Raw genomic sequence first — 16,885 nt, 5'->3', positions numbered from 1 at the left:
TGGTTAAAGGGGAAACATTTAAATGTCTTGGAATGGCCTAGTCAAAGCCCAGACCTCAATCCAATTGAGAATCTGTGGTATGATTTAAAGATTGCTGTACACCAGCGTAACCCATCCAACTTGAAGGAGCTGTATCAGTTTTGCCTTGAAGAATGGGCAAGAATCCCAGTGGCTAGATGTGCCAAGCTTATAGATACATACGCCAAGAGACTTGCAGCTGTAATTGCTGCAAAAGGTGGCTCTACAATGTATTGCCTTTGGCGGGGTGAAAAGTTATGCACACTCAAGTTTTCAGTTTTTTTTGTCTTATTTCTTGATTGCTTCACATGAAAAAATATTTTGCATCTTGCATGTTGTATAAATCAAATGATTACAACCCCCCAAATCTATTTTAATTCCAGGTTGTAAGGCAACACAATAGGAAAAATGTTAAGGTGTGAGGAAATGGGGCATATGAATCATGGCATATACAGTCAATAGTAGTTCTCCTTTCCTATGCTGATTTTGATAGTGTTAACATGCAAAAAACCTCATGTTAACACAACTCATTTAGAAACTCATTCCTGGCACGGATCCTTCTTTGTAACAACCTATTGAATGAATCAATATGGAGTTCAACTTTTGTCATAAAAGTTCAAATGTTCTGAGTCAACATGTAAGATTTGTTAATTGAATCCTTGTTTTATGTTGAACCTTATTTATTCCAAAGTTAATAACATGTTTCTCACTTCTGCAGGTCGGTATCACGTTCCGTCATCATTGAGGTGGAATAGTGTGTTCGATTGTGAGCTTGATGGTCAGTCTGCCTTTCAATGTGGATAAAAGCCACCTTGTTGGTGTGTGATTATGATATTCTTTTTTGATATTTCAATAATATTCCTATTATATTGTTATTCTTCACATTAGGTTATTTAAACACTGTCAATGAGCAGTATGAAACGATAATTAAATGCACGTTAGTTCAAGTTAAGTTAATGATACTGATATGTAGGCTATGCTAACTTTTTCACACCGAATTCATTTGGATCATTTGAATTGTTGGTTTGTTAAAGACGCTTTTCATTCTTCAGCATTGCTCATTTAAAACCAGACAAACCTGTTTTTGGCAAACAGATGAATATCTCAGCAGAAAGCCGTCAAGTATTCTAAAATAGGGACATTTTATGAGGCTCAAATGAAACTGATATTGAGCTATGACGAATTCCTCGATGAAAATAACCCCCATACAACTATGTGCAACGCCATCAAACTGCACAGACATGTAGAAGGTGTGTCTGTTTCAAACGTTTTCATGAGATTAATTCATAGTTACGCAACTGCTTCTGTAACCATTCTCTAGCTGTCTATAGTCTACAGCAGAGCCACATATTTCAATATGTCTGTGGTCTACAGTATAGCGTATCAGCATGTACATACATATGGTGGGAGAGTATAGGGTTTCTGTAGGATGAGCCCTAGTGAAGATGTGTTTGTCTGCATGCAGAGGACAAGATGGGCCTTTACGGGGAGAGGGGGATTACTGTCAATTGCTCACAAATTGCAGTAATGCCCAGAGCTCGGCCACCCACATGCGCGCAGAGAGACAATTGCTACATGTGTCCATTCCACATTGGCACGTGGAGCTTACACAGGCAACACTATCTTCATTCTTTACACTGACACTTAGAAAAAGCATGTGTGAATTACCAAACCCTCTAAATCCTATTTATTTCTAATTGGGTATTTAAACGTATGAACATAATGAAACATACATTGCTTTCATTGAATTAATTTATTGATAAGAGGATTTTGTGTGTGTACAGTATACCATATAATGAGTATTTTTTTTATGAGTATAAATAGCGTCAACAGAGCAAAACAACTGAGTACCATGCATGCACAGTAACATCCCCACTCCTCTGTTCATTCTTCTCCCTCACAGCTAGCAGATGACATGCACAGTAACATCCCCACTCCTCTGTTCATTCTTCTCCTTCACAGCTAGCAGATGACATGCACAGTAACATCCCCACTCCTCTGTTCATTCTTCTCCCTCACAGCTAGCAGATGACATGCACAGTAACATCCCCACTCCTCTGTTCATTCATCTCCCTCACAGCTAGCAGATGACATGCACAGTAACATCCCCACTCCTCTGTTCATTCATCTCCCTCACAGCTAGCAGATGACATGCACAGCAACATCCCCACTCCTCTGTTCATTCTTCTCCTTCACAGCTAGCAGATGACATGCACAGTAACATCCCCACTCCTCTGTTCATTCTTCTCCCTCACAGCTAGCAGATGACATGCACAGTAACATCCCCACTCCTCTGTTCATTCTTCTCCCTCACAGCTAGCAGATGACATGCACAGTAACATCCCCACTCCTCTGTTCATTCATCTCCCTCACAGCTAGCAGATGACATGCACAGTAACATCCCCACTCCTCTGTTCATTCTTCTCCCTCACAGCTAGCAGATGACATGCACAGTAACATCCCCACTCCTCTGTTCATTCTTCTCCCTCACAGCTAGCAGATGACATGCACAGTAACATCCCCACTCCTCTGTTCATTCTTCTCCCTCACAGCTAGCAGATGACATGCACAGTAACATCCCCAATCCTCTGTTCATTCTTCTCCCTCACAGCTAGCAGATGACATGCACAGTAACATCCCCACTCCTCTGTTCATTCTTCTCCCTCACAGCTAGCAGATGACATGCACAGTAACATCCCCAATCCTCTGTTCATTCTTCTCCCTCAGAGCTAGCAGATGACATGCACAGCAACATCCCCACTCCTCTGTTCATTCTTCTCCTTCACAGCTAGCAGATGACATGCACAGTAACATCCCCAATCCTCTGTTCATTCTTCTCCTTCACAGCTAGCAGATGACATGCACAGTAACATCCCCACTCCTCTGTTCATTCTTCTCCCTCACAGCTAGCAGATGGCTAATCGAGTAACGGAGTTTAATAAGCACTGCTGAGAATAATAATGAAATAAGGGCCCTTCATATTGCTATCTTCACTGTCTGGACCTGCTTTCATCCAGCAGATAATATTAAATCACCAAGGAGATGGGGAAGAGTTCACTCATTGAAACCACATGTACTTCCTGCTTTGGCTGGTGGAAAGGCACAGGGTTTAAATTGTATTGAACACAAATCTCCCCTCAGTGAAGGAATGGAGTGTGGGTGGACTACAGGTGTGGTATCTGACTCTGACTCACGTGTGTGGCTCTTTAGCTCCAGTAGCGAGGACAGTAGAAGAGTCAACAATCAGGCATTAAAGCTGACTTGAAACCCTCAGGTCAGGGCACATGAAAGACCTAATCACTGGGACTAAGATCAGTCTGTCTGCACACCGTCTGCAGCTGGCACCGGAGGAGAGACAAGATGGCAGGCTGTGTGTGTGTTTGCACACATGTGCATTAGTGCGTGTGTGTAAGTGCACGCTTGTGTTAGAAAGACTGAGCCTCCCCGTGCAACAGAGCATGTGTGCAATACACTGTACCAACCAACAGTATAGATAACCAATGACATTTCAGCTCTCTTGTAGTAACGAGGCCTGTTGCCCCGAGAAATCTGAGGAAGAATATGTTAACGGCTCTGTGTGAATATATGGCTGGGAGGAGGAGGGGGGGAGGATGTTGGGGAAAAGGTAAAGAACACAAAATAACACTCTATAAAGTACAAAACCTTTGTCAAAAAAGTGGGGGAATATTTATTATGGCCAACTTCACTTATGGCTTCCTGCAAGCGGCAGCCGGTGCTGTGTGCTCCACCTTGGGGAGCTGTGAGCAGGTCAGGGTTTTGGTTTGCAGGCCAGCCTCGACCCACGCTGAGGAGGAAAGCCACCACAGTCATATTTACATCAAGTACTATAATATTATCAATAAAAGCTCAGAGCCAGGCACCTTGCTGTAACTCACTGGGGACAAGTGGGGACAAGTGGCTGTGCAGCTGTTCTGGCTTCATCCTCAGGGCAAGGAGGGGGGTTGAGAGACAGGTGTCCCAGCCAAGCTAAGACAAGGACAAGAATTGTGGCTTCTTGTCCTTTGTGTAAGATTTGGCAAGATGTCCAGGGAGTCTGAGTAGATTTATGATAAGATAATAGGTGACAACAAGTGAATTTGTGACTGGAGAATTACATTACAAGATGATTAGCCAAGTCCTGCTTTTCCAAGGCAGCAACAGAGCATCATTACCCCCACTTACAAAACAAAACATGATACAGTTCCTTCCTTTTTGGGGATATGATGATGCAAAACAGCTGTACTCATCTCAATGAGGTATCTAAGTCATATTCTTCTAAATCAAGGGGTGTATTTCATTAGTTGAAATTGTTGGATAACTAACAGAGTGGCTTTATTAACATCACAAGTAGAACACTAACATGACATCGTAGTGATGTTTATCTCTGTCCCTGCTAGACGTTGTTACTTGGCTTCCAGCAGCAGGCTATCTGTATGACCTCATTACATGACCTCATCAGCCAGAGATAATACTCCACCAGAGCTGGAGCAACATGAAGAGCATATATCACTGTGTCTCTATCTGAACACAGCACTGGTACCGTAACTCTGAAACAGATCATTTAAAAACCGGGGGGTATAATCTGGTGGGGGTCTCAGGGTCCTCCCTCAGAATGTTTTGGGCATTTAAAGCTAATTTCCAGAATCTCTACACAACCTAATATGACCTTTGGCCATTCTAGTCATCTATATTTAGAAAATCCTAGTCATCAAGCTTGGTATGAGATCCTTATTAAATATGTTCAAGTGATTGATAAGATTAAACTAGATCAAATATCATTTTATAATCAATAGTGTGTTGCACCTTTAACCAATAACCTAACAAAGTAACAACTTAAAGTATGAAGACGTAACTTTTGATATTCTTTAAGACAACGTCTACTGTATGTATCATTTTAGCCCGACCGCCCTGCCAGCCCGACCCCCACCAGTCTAGTCAACTCTCTTCCCAACTATTTCCTTCCCATCTTTTTTTAATGTCTCAAGGGAAAGGTTTGGAAAACAAAAGTTGAATAAAAACACACATCCACCTACACATATACATTAACACTCAGAAACAGGACATCCTCCTTATACAGTGCCCTCAGTAATTACCGGGACAGTGAAGCCTTTTTCTTCATGTCGCTCTATACTTGACAACTTTGGATTGGAAATCAAACTATGACTACGAGGTTAAGGTGCAGACTGTCAGCTTGAATGAGAAAGTTATAGAAGCACAAATATCATACCCCACCAAAAAAATGCTAACCTCCACTGTCATTGTAATGGTGAGAGGATAGCATGTCTTCTCACTCATCATTATTCACGATTGATTTAGGATTATCCGTAGTCATGGTAGCATCCACATGAATGTAGAAGTTTTTAGAAACACATGCTATTCTTATTTAAAATAAAAGTGACTCCATAATGTCACAATGCATTATTTACCAGTAATTTCTATTGGGCACAAAATAATCTGAAACACAACCAAAACAAACAGCAAATGCATCCAACAAGTTTGTGAAGTCAAACGCTTGATGTAATCATGTAGGGTCAAATACTACAAATTTTTACTACTTTAATAAACATACAAATATTTTTTTGTGGGGGGGTATGTACAAACAGTGCTGTAATTTCTAAACGTTTCACCAATAAAATACCCTCAAATTGAAGATCACAGTCTGCACATTAGCCGCATAGTCATTGTTTGATTTCAAATCCAAACGTTTGGAATGTAGAGCCAAAATAAGTAACAATTCTGCACTGTCCCAGTAATTACAGAGTGCACTGTAATTCATATCATAGGTCTAATAGTACTGTAGAGCTCTTTTTACTTGCACACAATATAGTTGAATCACCACATCCTGTCTCTAGGGGTCCACTGCCCTGCAGCACCACACCACAACCCAACACACCCCACTCATCTTTAGGATCTTAATAGAATATTCATTATTGGTTTCTGGTGTGTTAGGCTAAGGCCAGAGTGACAACTAACAATATGGCTGACCGCCAGTGCCAGGACTGAGCAGCCCAGGAGCTAGGGATTGCCTAAATAGTTATCTCCCCTGAAGTGGGCATGTTTTCAATACAGACTCCTTTTGTCATACACTATTCCATATAAGGCATCCAGACCTTATGAAAGTTGCACAGTATACCCTTAATCTTGTAATACATCAAATCTAGTGATACATAACTTGACATTTCTTTCATCCATTGTGGCATTGCAGGACAACCAACCTTCACTGGCATATACAGTTGTGGCCAAAAGTTTTGAGAATGACAAATATTAATTTTCACAAAGTGTGCTGCTTCAGTGTCTTTAGATATTTTTGTCAGATGTTGCTATGGAATACTGAAGTATAATTACAAGCATTTCATAAGTGTCAAAGGCTTTATTGACAATTACATGAAGTTGATGCAAAGAGTCAATATTTGCAGTGTTGACCATTCTTTTTCAAGACCTCTGCAATCCATCCTGGCATGCTGTCCATTAAATTCTGGGCCACATCCTGACTGATGGCAGCCCATTCTTGCATAATCAATGCTTGGAGTTTGTCAGAAATTGTGGGTTTTGTTTGTCCACCCGCCTCTTGAAGATTGACTACACGTTCTCAATGGGATTAAGGTCTGGGGAGTTTCCTGGCCATGGACCCAAAATATAGATGTTTTGTTCCCCAAGCCAATTAGTTATCACTTTTGCCTTATGGCAAGGTGCTCCATCATGCTGGGAAAGGCATTGTTCGTCACCAAACTGTTCCTGGATGGTTGGGAGAAGTTGCTCTCGGAGGATGTGTTGGTACCATTCTTTATTCATGGCTGTGTTCTTAGGCAAAATTGTGAGTGAGCCTACTCCCTTGGCTTAGAAGCAAACCCACACATGAATGGTCTCAGGATGCTTTACTGTTGGCATGACACAGGACTGATGGTAGCGCTCACCTTGTCTTCTCCGGACAAGCTTTTTTACGGATGCCCCAAACAATCAGAAAGGGGATTCATCAGAGAAACTGACTTTACCCCAGTCCTCAGCAGTTCAATCCCTGTTCCTTTAGCAGAATACCAGTCTGTCCCTGATGTTTTTCCTGGAGAGAAGTGGCTTCTTTGCTGCCCTTCTTGACACCAGGTCATCCTCCAAAGGTCTTCGCCTCACTTTGCGTGCAGATGCACTCACACCTGCCTGCTGCTATTCCTGAGCAAGCTCTCTACTGGTGGTGCCCTGATCCCGCAGCTGAATCAACTTTAGGAGACAGTCTTGGCACTTGCTGAACTTTCTTGATGCCCTGAAGCCTTCTTCACAACAATTGAACCGCTCTCCTTGAAGTTGTTGATGATCCGATAAATGGTTGATTGAGGTGAAATCTTACTGGCAGCAATATCCTTGCCTGTGAAGCCCTTTTTGTGCAAAGCAATGATGTTGGCACGTGTTTCCTTGCAGGTAACCACGGTTGACAGAGGAAGAACAATGATTCCAAGCACCACCCTCCTTTTGAAGATTCCAGTCTGATATTCGAACTCAATCAGCATGACAGAGTGATCTCCAGCCTTGTCCTCGTCAACACTCATACCTGTGTTAACGAGAGAATCGCTGACATGATATCAGCTGGTCCTTTTGTGGCAGGACTGAAATGTTTTTGGGGGGATTCAGTTAATTTGCATGGCAAAGAGTGACTTTGCAATTAATTGCAATTCATCTGATCACTCTTCATAACTTTCTGGAGTATATGCAAATTGCCATCATACAAACTGAGGAGGCAGACTGTGAAAATTCACATTTGTGTCATTCTCAAAACTTTTGGTCACGACTGTAGTATGTTCTATGGATGGTCTTAAACTGCAGTTATTTATGTCTGAGATGATATGTCTGTATGATATGATATGATATGTATGATATGATGACGTGACTGGACATTCTAACATATCTGTACCCTTTCATCATCATCAATAGCGTCTCCCAGGTCTTCCTCACATTTCCGTGGCATCGGGAAAAGCCTCAATCAACCCTTGATACAGTTTGGAAATCAACTTTAGAGGTCTGTCAGAGTGCCTTAAAATAGTTTCAATCTTTGAAACTTCTGGTTTGTCCAGTGTTTTCTACACACAGAGAATAAAGTGTTGTATCTGCAAAAGTTCACCTCAGCTCTGTCATAGACTCATCTTCCCTGGCTGCATGACCCTGCTGAGAAACTTTCACCATCTGATCCTCCTAAGAATTATCTTGGTCTATATTTCTACATTATATTATCCAAGAATAGAATACATTTCCATTATTCCATGATCCCAGACTGTAGTCTACCCATCAACTCAAGATGGAACTTTGTATCCATTCACTGATTGTTATAATATACAGCAAAATTCACCTGAGCTCCGTGGACTTGTCTTCCCTGGCTGTCTGACCCTGCTGGGACACCTGTCACTATTTATTTAAAATAAGGACAAAAGAAGGACAGAAGAAAAAGGAAAAGAAAGAGGACAACAAAGTGAAACAGTCAGCATTGCAACTTCGTATTTCGTCGTCCTAACGTAGTCTACACTGCTATCTGCCCAGCAGCTAGCCAGCTAGCAAACGTCCACCGTCTACCGAATAGCAGCACTGTAGAAACTATTACACTCAACTGAACGACTTGATTAGTGTAGTGTTAGCTAGCTACATAGTTGTCTTTGCTGTCTTCGTATCCAAGATAATTGTGTAGTTTAGAGCGTGTAGTCTTAGAGTGATTATCTTAATTTACCGAGGTTAGCTAGCCAGCTATTTGTCGTCCTTAACGTAGGAGACACTGCAAGCTAGCCAACAGCTAGCCAACGTCTACTGAATAGAACTTCCGCACTCAACAACCCGGTCGCATTCCGCTTCGCTCCACAGGTAGTATCACATTTTCATTTCATTTCATTACAGCACAACGGTTTGATTTGTTTGATCGTAGCTAGCTACATAGCTAGCTACATAGCCGTCTGTGTATCAAAGATAATTGTGTAGTCTAGAGCGATTTTCTAGGTTAGCTAGCCAGCTATTGTCGTTCTTTTAACGCAACGTAACATAATCAACACTGCTAGCTAGCCAGCTAGCCCCCCGAATAGCAGCACTGTAGAAACTATTACACTCAACGGAACGACTTGATTAGTGTAGTGTCAACAACGCAGCCACTGCCAGCTAGCCTACAAAGTCAACAACGCAGCCACTGCCAGCTAGCCTACTTCAGCAGTACTGTATCATTTTAATCATTTTAGTCAATAAGATTCTTGCTACGTAAGCTTAACTTTCTGAACATTCGAGATGTGTAGTCCACTTGTCATTCCAATCTCCTTGCATTAGCGTAGCCTCTTCTGTAGCCTGTCAACTATGTGTCTGTCTATCCCTGTTCTCTCCTCTCTGCACAGACCATACAAACGCTCCACACCGCGTGGCCGCGGCCACCCTAATCTGGTGGTCCCAGCGCGCACGACCCACGTGGAGTTCCAGGTCTTCGGTAGCCTCTGGAACTGCCGATCTGTGGCCAACAAGGCAGAGTTCATCTCAGCCTATGCCTCCCTCCAGTCCCTCGACTTCTTGGCACTGACGGAAACATGGATCACCACAGATAACACTGCAACTCCTACTGCTCTCTCTTCGTCCGCCCACGTGTTCTCGCACACCCCGAGAGCTTCTGGTCAGCGGGGTGGTGGCACCGGGATCCTCATCTCTCCCAAGTGGTCATTCTCTCTTTCTCCCCTTACCCATCTGTCTATCGCCTCCTTTGAACTTCATGCTGTCACAGTTACCAGCCCTTTCAAGCTTAACATCCTTATCATTTATCGCCCTCCAGGTCCCCTCGGAGAGTTCATCAATGAGCTTGATGCCTTGATAAGCTCCTTTCCTGAGGACGGCTCACCTCTCACAGTTCTGGGCGACTTTAACCTCCCCACGTCTACCTTTGACTCATTCCTCTCTGCCCCCTTCTTTCCACTCCTCTCCTCTTTTGACCTCACCCTCTCACCTTCCCCCCCTACTCACAAGGCAGGAAATACGCTCGACCTCATCTTTACTAGATGCTGTTCTTCCACTAACCTCATTGCAACTCCCCTCCAAGTCTCCGACCACTACCTTGTATCCTTTTCCCTCTCGCTCTCATCCAACACTTCCCACACTGCCCCTACTCGGATGGTATCGCGCCGTCCCAACCTTCGCTCTCTCTCCCCCGCTACTCTCTCCTCTTCCATCCTATCATCTCTTCCCTCTGCTCAAACCTTCTCCAACCTATCTCCTGATTCTGCCTCCTCAACCCTCCTCTCCTCCCTTTCTGCATCCTTTGACTCTCTATGTCCCCTATCCTCCAGGCCGGCTCGGTCCTCCCCTCCCGCTCCGTGGCTCGACGACTCATTGCGAGCTCACAGAACAGGGCTCCGGGCAGCCGAGCGGAAATGGAGGAAAACTCGCCTCCCTGCGGACCTGGCATCCTTTCACTCCCTCCTCTCTACATTTTCCTCCTCTGTCTCTGCTGCTAAAGCCACTTTCTACCACTCTAAATTCCAAGCATCTGCCTCTAACCCTAGGAAGCTCTTTGCCACCTTCTCCTCCCTCCTGAATCCTCCCCCCCTCCTCCCTCTCTGCAGATGACTTCGTCAACCATTTTGAAAAGAAGGTCGACGACATCAGATCCTCGTTTGCTAAGTCAAACGACACCGCTGGTTCTGCTCACACTGCCCTACCCTGTGCTCTGACCTCTTTCTCCCCTCTCTCTCCAGATGAAATCTCGCATCTTGTGACGGCCGGCCGCCCAACTCGACCCTATCCCCTCCTCTCTTCTCCAGACCATTTCCGGAGACCTTCTCCCTTACCTCACCTCGCTCATCAACTCATCCCTGACCGTTGGCTACGTCCCTTCCGTCTTCAAGAGAGCGAGAGTTGCACCCCTTCTGAAAAAACCTACACTCGATCCCTCCGATGTCAACAACTACAGACCAGTATCCCTTCTTTCTTTTCTCTCCAAAACTCTTGAACGTGCCGTCCTTGGCCAGCTCTCCCGCTATCTCTCTCAGAATGACCTTCTTGATCCAAATCAGTCAGGTTTCAAGACTAGTCAGTCAACTGAGACTGCTCTTCTCTGTATCACGGAGGCGCTCCGCACTGCTAAAGCTAACTCTCTCTCCTCTGCTCTCATCCTTCTAGACCTATCGGCTGCCTTCGATACTGTGAACCATCAGATCCTCCTCTCCACCCTCTCCGAGTTGGGCATCTCCGGCGCGGCCCACGCTTGGATTGCGTCCTACCTGACAGATCGCTCCTACCAGGTGGCGTGGCGAGAATCTGTCTCCTCACCACGCGCTCTCACCACTTGTTTCCCCCAGGGCTCTGTTCTAGGCCCTCTCCTATTCTCGCTATACACCAAGTCACTTGGCTCTGTCATAACCTCACATGGTCTCTCCTATCATTGCTATGCAGACGACACACAATTAATCTTCTCCTTTCCCCCTTCTGTTGACCAGGTGGCGAATCGCATCTCTGCATGTCTGGCAGACATATCAGTGTGGATGACGGATCACCACCTCAAGCTGAACCTCGGCAAGACGGAGCTGCTCTTCCTCCCGGGGAAGGACTGCCCGTTCCATGATCTCGCCATCACGGTTGACAACTCCATTGTGTCCTCCTCCCAGAGCGCTAAGAACCTTGGCGTGTCGTTCTCAACTAACATCAAGGCGGTGGCCCGTTCCTGTAGGTTCATGCTCTACAACATCCGCAGAGTACGACCCTGCCTCACACAGGAAGTGGCGCAGGTCCTAATCCAGGCACTTGTCATCTCCCGTCTGGATTACTGCAACTCGCTGTTGGCTGGGCTCCCTGCCTGTGCCATTAAACCCCTACAACTCATCCAGAACGCCGCAGCCCGTCTGGTGTTCAACCTTCCCAAGTTCTCTCACGTCACCCCGCTCCTCCGCTCTCCCCACTGGCTTCCAGTTGAAGCTCGCATCCGCTACAAGACCATGGTGCTTGCCTACGGAGCTGTGAGGGGAACGGCACCTCAGTACCTCCAGGCTCTGATCAGGCCCTACACCCAAACAAGGGCACTGTGTTCATCCACCTCTGGCCTGCTCGCCTCCCTACCACTGAGGAAGTACAGTTCCCGCTCAGCCCAGTCAAAACTGTTCGCTGCTCTGGCCCCCCAATGGTGGAACAAACTCCCTCACGACGCCAGGACAGCGGAGTCAATCACCACCTTCCGGAGACACCTGAAACCCCACCTCTTTAAGGAATACCTAGGATAGGATAAGTAATCCTTCTCCCCCCCCCCTAAAAGATTTAGATGCACTATTGTAAAGTGGCTGTTCCACTGGATGTCATAAGGTGAATGCACCAATTTGTAAGTCGCTCTGGATAAGAGCGTCTGCTAAATGACTTAAATGTAATGTAAATGTAAATGTCTCTATTCATATCTTCCGTGCCGGTTCTATAAGCCAGCCTCTCAGAAGCTTTGTCTTCACACAGCCTGTCTGCACACTCTGTGGTGTCCGTGTGGTCCTAAATCCAGCCATCTGAAACCCAATGGTGGAAGATCAGGAAAAAATACTTTAACCTCACTAGGATATGCATATAATTGGTAGATTTCGATTAAAAAACACTCTAAAGTTTCCAAAACTGTTAAAATAATGTATGTGAGTATAACAGAACTGATATGGCAGGCGAAAACCTGAGTAAAATCTATCCAGGATGTGGGGTATTTTTGATGTGGGTGCTTTTCTCTTGCCTGCCTGTACAGCCTGTACAGTAGGTCAATGGTTAGGACCTAGATTGCAGTTCCCATGGCTTCCATTAGATGCCAACAGTCTTTAGAAATTGTTTCAGGCTTGTATTCTGAAAAATGAGGGAGTAAGACCACTTTGAGTCAGTGGATATTGGGAAGTCCCCAGAGCTTTTTGCTGTGCAAGACCGAGAGCACGCCTTTCTTGTTTTTCTTTTATATTGACGAAGCTATAGTCCAGTTGAAATATTATCTAAAAACAACTAAAAACAACCTGAGGATTGATTATAAACATCGTTTGACGTGTTTCTACAAACTTTACTGATAGTATTTGGATTTTTCATCTGCCTGTTGTAACTGTCTTTGAGCCATTGGATTAATGAACAAAACGCAGCAACAAAATTGAGGTTTTTGGATATAAAGAGGGACTTTATCGAACAAAACAAACATTTGTGTAACTGAGAGTCTTGTGAGTGCAACCATACAAAGATAATTAAAGGTAAGTTATTCATTTTATTGCTATTTCTGACTTTTGTGACTAATCTACTTGGCTGGTAACTGTATGTAATATTTTGTGTGCTGGGGGCTGTCCTAGATAATAGCATGGTATGTTTTCGCCGTAAAGCCTTTTTGAAATATGACACCGCAGTTGGATTAACAAGAAGTTCATCTTTAAACCGATGTATAACACTTGTATGTTTTATGAATTTTTATTATGAGTATTTCTGTTTTTTAATTTGGCGCTCTGCAATTTCACAGGATGTTGGCCAGGTGGGACCGTAGCGTCCCACACCCCCTAGAGAGGTTAAAGTACTATTTAAGTAGTTCTTGGGCTATTTGTACTTTACTATTGATATTTTTTTACTTCTTTTACTTTTACTTTACTACTGGTCATCCCTACTGCCTGGTCATCCCTACTGTCTCTGATCTGGTGGACTCACTAACACAAATGCTTAGTTTGTAAATTATGTCTATGTCTTGGACTGTGCCCCTGGCTATCTGTAAATTAAACAAACAAGAAAATGGTGCCATCTGGTTTTCTTAATATAAGCTATTGGAAATGATTTATACTTTTACTTTTGATACTTAAGAATATTTTTTCAATTACATTTACTTTTGATACTTAAGTATATATTAAACCAAATTATCTTTGTATTTTACTCAAGTAGTATTTTACTGGGTGAATTTCACTTTTATTTGAGTAATTTTCTATTAAGGAATCTTAATAGTATGACAATTTGCTACTTTCCCATCCGCTGCTGAAACCGCCAAACAGCCTAACTGACTGCTCTGAGGCGGCTGCATGGCCCTAAAGCACACCAATGGTGTTTTTTGTATCACAGTGCAATAATAAAACTGGGGGGACTACAATTTCAGATAGTTGGGCTGTAATGTTCCCCCAGTCTCCAGTGAAAGTTGCACCCCTGCAAATATTAAATGAACAAATCGATGTAATGAATAAATATTTGTGAGATCATTTGGAGAAAAAGTTTGATTGAGAGTTTGATTGCAATACTCACCAAGATCTATGGGGTGGGTTGGGGGCCGCTGAGCATGTAATATTTGTCCTGTTGCGAGGGGAAGTGACGTGAGATACTTAAAGACCAAAATTGCCCCACTTAGCCAAACAAACTGCCATGTCTTAACCCCCATTGTAATGGCCAATATAACCAGGATGAGCCTCTCCCTCCTTGGCCCAGCAAAAGCTGTGCAGAAATTAGCCAGCATAAATACATTCCAGTGGAGATTGAAATAATGAGCCTTTCCCTCATTGGCTGTGCAAAAAACTGGGCAGAATTTAGCCAGCATGTCAGGGCTTTCCTCCTCTTCTTCCGAAGAGGAGAGGCGAAAAGGATCAGAGGACCAATATGCGGCGTGGTAAGTGTCCATGGTTCTTTTAATACGTAAATGTACACTACAAAACAATAAACATGGAAAACCTAAACAGTCCTATCTGGTGCAAAGACAGAGACAGGAACAATCACCCACAAACACACAGTGAAACCCAGGCTACCTAAGTATGATTCTCAATCAGAGACAACTAATGACACCTGCCTCTGATTGAGAACCATACTAGGCCGAAACATAGAAATACCCCAAAACATAGAAAAACAAACATAGACTGCCCACCCAACTCACACCCTGACCATACTAAATAATGACAAAACAAAGGAAATAAAGATCAGAACGTGACACAGCATGAATAAATTCTAGTAGAGGTTGAGATAATTAACCTCTCTCTCCTTGGTCTTGCAAAAACTGTGTACAAATTAGCCAGCATAAATCAATTCCAGTGGTCATTGAGCCTCTCCCTCCATGGCTCTGCAAAAACTGGGCAGAAATTAGCCAGCATAAATAAATTAAAGTAAACTGCCTGCTACTCAGGCCCAGAAGCTAGGATATATGCATATTATTAGTAGATTTGGATAGAAAACAGTCTGACGTTTCTAAAACTGTTTGAATGATGTCTGTGAGTATAATATAACTTATTTGGCAGGCGAAACCCCGAGGACAAACCATCCAGGAAATTAATTTTTGAGGTCACTCTCTTTTCACTGGATATTCAATGGGAATCTAGAATTCTAAGGCAGTTGCTTGCAGTTCCTATCGCTTCCACTAGATGTCAACAGTCTTTCGAATCAATGTCAATGTCAATGTTTTTCCTTTGAGAAATGAAGAAGTAGCCCTGTTCAGAACGAGGGTTGAGTGAAGTGTACTGTTGTGGTTGGGGCGCGTGACCTGAAAGCTCACTCCACTTTGTTTTCCTCCGGTATTGAACACAGTTTATTCCGTCTTAAATTTGATTGATTATTTACATTTAAAAATACCCAAAGTTGTATTAGGAAATGTTTGGATCAAGTTTACAAGTAACTAATTAGATAACGTGTAGTCATGTTGCGCGAGTTGGAACCTGGTGTATTTTCTGAATCATATGCTCCAAATAAATGAACATTTTGGATATATAACGACAGAATTTATCGAACAAAAGGACCATTTGTGATGTTTAATGGACATATTGGAGTGCCAACACAAGAAAATCTTCGAAGGAAATGCATGAATTATATGTAATTTCTGATTTTTGTCTTGTGCCTGGCGGGTTAAATTATGATTTTCATGTGTATGTTTGATGGGGTGCTGTCCTCAGATAATCGCATGGTTTGCTTTCACTGTAAAGCCTTTTTGAAATCTGACACTGTGGCTGGATTAACAAGAAATTAATCTTTAAAGCCATGTATAACACTTGTATGACTTATGAATTATTGTTATGAGTATTTCTGTTATTGAATTTGGCGCGCTGCTATTTCACTGGATGTTGTCAAATCAATCCGAAGGGAAGGGATCACGAAGAAGTTTTAATGAGTGCTTATTTGTGGACGTCTTGTGAAGGACCTCATCTAGAAAACAGACCCTCACATAAAAACCAGACCTCACCTAGAACACACACTTTCACATTAAAACCAGACCTCAACCTAGAACACACACCCCCACATAAAAACCAGACCTCACCTAGAACACACACCTTCACATAAAAACCAGACCTCACCTAGAACACACACACCCTCACATAAAAACCAGACCTCACTTAGAACACACACACCCTCACATAAAAACCAGACCTCACCTAGAACACACACCTTCACATAAAAACCAGACCTCACCTAGAACGCACACCCTCACATAAAAACCAGACCTCAACTAGAACACACACCTTCACATAAAAACCAAACCTCACCTAGAACACACACACCCTCGCATAAAAACCAGACCTCACTTAGAACACACACACCCTCACTTAAAAACCAGACCTCACCTAGAACTCATACCTTCACATAAAAACACACTGAATTCTGAACATCGACTTTGAAGTTCTGTCTGACCTCTCCTTTATAGGCACGGATAGTGAGGATATAAATGATGGTCCCTGTTCAGCTGTAACTTTACATCCCAAGGTGTCATTGTTGCAGTGTCTCATCGTCTCACGTCACACTAATACATTGGTAATTAGAGGGACACTTCTCCAGCCAGTACCTTTTCTCTCTGGGTCACTGATAGCAAAAGGCTCTTAAACTTTATATTCCCTGATGGAGTGGAAAAGCTAGTGCGACATTACAGTTGAATGATTTGGTAAAATCTCATTACGGACCCTTTCTTTTTTAGGACTTAGTGTTTACCTAGAGTGGA

Source organism: Oncorhynchus keta, chromosome 2 (genome assembly GCF_023373465.1).
Source record: "Oncorhynchus keta strain PuntledgeMale-10-30-2019 chromosome 2, Oket_V2, whole genome shotgun sequence".
NCBI lineage: Eukaryota > Metazoa > Chordata > Actinopteri > Salmoniformes > Salmonidae > Oncorhynchus > Oncorhynchus keta.
Note: the sequence above shows the minus strand (reverse complement) of the source record.